This window comes from Pinus tabuliformis, chromosome J (assembly GCF_031772625.1).
Source record: "Pinus tabuliformis cultivar Carrire ecotype Pingquan chromosome J, CPIR1, whole genome shotgun sequence".
Taxonomy (NCBI): domain Eukaryota; kingdom Viridiplantae; phylum Streptophyta; class Pinopsida; order Pinales; family Pinaceae; genus Pinus; species Pinus tabuliformis.
The window spans coordinates 1,187,699,787-1,187,703,417 of record NC_142295.1 but is presented as its reverse complement, the minus strand read 5'-3'; positions in this window follow the sequence as shown (position 1 = coordinate 1,187,703,417).

Genomic DNA, 3,631 nt, shown 5'->3' with positions numbered 1-3,631 from the left:
AATGAAGAATATGGTAGGCTGCAGGACAAATTTCTAAAAAATGGCAGAAGGGAGTTACAATGGCAGACTGCAATGCAAAAAATGGAGTTGGCTCTTATACGTGTGAGATAAGAGAGAGAAATTTCGGCTTCTTTAAGATGTTTTCCTCCTTTACTAGACTTTTCCTCTTCTCCCCGTGAAACACTAAGTCACATTCAAAATGTTGCAAGAATGCTTCTATGGGCCAGATAATGCACCAAGACTGTTGGCGGCAGAGAACTGAAGAATATGGCAGATTGCAGGACAAATTTCTGAAAAAAGGCAAAAGGGAGTTACAATGGCAGATTGCAATGCCAAAAATGGAGTTGGCTTTTATACGTGTGAGATAAGAGAGAGAAATTTCAGCTTCTTTAAGATGTCCTCCTTTACTAGACTTTTCCTCTTCTCCCCCTGAAACTCACATTGTTTCTTAGCCCAAAAATTGTAGATCGAACTTGTTGAGTTGTTGCTTCAAATGAGGTCAAATTTCTCCAATTTATTGGCTTCTTGTGAGGTCAAATTCCCATGTTTGAGGCTAACTTGTCCTTCCTTGAGGCCGACTTGGTGGAGGAGGCCTAGAGGACCTAAAATACAATAAAATAAATTTCTTTGACAAATAAATCCCAAGAAGGGTTATTTACATGATGACATGGACAAGGACTCTTGACATAAACCATAAAAGCCTGCAATGGAGGTTTTGACCTATAAACAAATGACCCAAGCATGAAACTCATTCTTTAATAAGTCAATATCTGTAATAATAAAATGTCTTTTTCTTCTTCTTTTTATAAATACATTACATCATGATTCAAATAAAATTATGAAGGCTGACACTAGTTACATTCTTCAACACTAAGGACGTACCCTGAACTGCAAGGTTTTTGAAGTAGCAAATCACTAAATTTGCCTTAGAGATCTTCATCAATATGTTTCTGGTGATATGTGATATGCCCCGAGGGGCCTCCTAGTTTAAGAGATATTTGTGTTTGAAGTTGAAGACCCTAGTCAACGGGTGAAAATCCCAGGGGGTGGTGACATAACACCATCGTTAAATTAAGGGTTTATCATCTAGGTTTAAGGATCAATCATCATATGAAGGCTTCCAAAATGTGTTTTCATCTACAAGCAATGACCCTCGTCAAAATTAAATGTTAAACCTCAATATCATGGTCAAAGGAAAATCAAATAAAAAAATATTAATTAAAATCAAAATTATAATTTAATTATACTAATTATTAAAATATAAAGTGATTAAATAAAATATTTTAATTATAAATATATCATTATTTTTAATAGAAAATACCAATCCTATTTCTAAACACTCCCTAACTTATATATTTGTTAAGAGTTTGATGTCTAATAAAAATCTTCATATTGTTTATAAATAGCTAACTCATCCTTAAACAAAAGGCGATATGAAGAAATGAACTTCAATGAAAATGAGTTTTTGACTTAGCTTTGAATTTTAAACTCGTCCCTTACAGAGAAAATGTGCATCTAAAAAAAGGTTTTGGGTATTTTTGTTTTTCTCTTTTGGTTTTGGTGATTCGTTGGTCAGTGTTTTTGTAGGTGTGTTCTTTCAAACCAAGAACAACAGCTCTACGACCTAAACTCTACTCTAAATCTGCAACCTTCAGCTCTCTACGGTATAGAGGTGGCCACAAATTACACACATTTTTGTGACTATAATAATATCACTTTTTTGTGGCTAGGGCATCTTTTCAGAGCTCTCTGCAGACTATTAACCTTGACATCCAGTGATTGATTCTAGGACAACGAAACCAATTTAGGGTTTTGGTTTTCTTATCTTGTTTTGGGTAAGGGATGTGAACCCAGTTTAGGGTTTTGGTTTTCTTATCTTGCTTTGGGTAAAGCATGCGAAACTGGTTTAGCGTTTTGGTCTTCTTATCTTGTTTTGGGTAAGGGATTTGATTGTCTTTTAGGGCATCTACTATCAAAAAACTTTAACACAAAATTTTAGTGATCCCTCTCCTTGAACCAATGAAGGGCATCCATTTTAAAGACATTGAAAGGCCCACGTTGACCTTTTCAGCCTTGTGATGAAAAGTCTTGGTCCTAACATTATCTAAAGCAGAAACATGTATGCATTCATTTTGATTACACTTGTTCTGGCAGGTTTTGATTGTTGGCTCTAAGTCTTGGTTTTATAAGCGCTTGTTACAGTGCATAAACAAAGTGTCATAAATTTTGCAACCTTGTAAGCATTCCTATAGGTGGCATAATCAAAAGTCCAAGCAATGTGTCATCTTTGAAAAGGCCTATATCACTCACAATTTGAAGGATCGGAACTTTGAATTTTGTTGATGCCTTAAGACTGTATGCACAAGTCTAACAGTGATTGTCAAAGATTTCACATTTGAATTGAGACAAACAGGGTTCCAGACTAAATCACAGTTGCATATAGCATTGATCCTTGATAATGACACTCATGATAACAATTACAGTGATTGTAATGTGACCTAACTTGACTTAATTGACAATGATTGTAATGTGACCTAACTTGACTTAATTGACAATGACATTTTGACTAGACAGAGAGACAATAACTTTGCTCTTATAGTGTGATACCTAACTACAGTGACCTTGCATACTACAATGATCCTATATAACAGTGTTCTAGTGATAACAAGACAACTAGACATATCACAAACTAATATGACATATATGACAGCGCTTACTTATAACAATAGTAAAATATCTTGATAATTGGATAGTGATTGATCCATTATAATTGTGGGCTTATCACACAACTAATACTAGAGGGCTTGTGTTGGCTATTGATGTGACAACGGTATTGATAGTAAAGCTTGTTGATGCTTATTGAAACAAGTGATTCTTGATGATAAGTGACCCTTGTAGTGATGTGATGCTTTGACTTGATTGACAATGACATTTATTGTACCAAACAACAGTGTCCTTATTGGAAGAATAGCGTCACCTTGTTGATAGAACCTCTATGACAGTGTGAATCTAACATGACAATACACTTGATGTTCTGACCTTGGCAAAATTGTGGCATGATTGTGATCTACATGAGAGTGCACTTGGTATTTGACAATCTTTTTGTATTTGATAGTGTTCCTTGTACACGACCGTTTCTTAATGATATGGTAGTACTTAACTGACATACCACTGTGACATCAATATTATTTTTTTTTTCAGTACGAAAAAAAGCAGCGTTTGTATTAATAATAGGTATATTTACACACTGTAAAGAGATATGCTTAGAAAGCAAATAGTAATAAAGGTTGTGTAGAAACACAGCACGCTAAGATGAAGAAAACATTTGCATGGAGAGATGCAGATTATAATATGAAGGAAAATATGTGAGCATATAACAAACTGTCTCTGCCCATAGATACCAGGTTGACTTCCGGGTCCATATATATAGTAAAATAAATCCCACCAGATTGAGAAAAAAACAAAAAGGTAGAAAAGAAAACCATACCTTCCATGAAGAGGTAGAAGCATGAGCAAAAGAAATATAATCTGAAGGATTCCAAATACAGAATGGATTAAGTACCCGGCAATGCAAAATCCTCTATCTATATGGCAGTGGATGGTTATTGAACAATGATAATTAGCAGCTAGT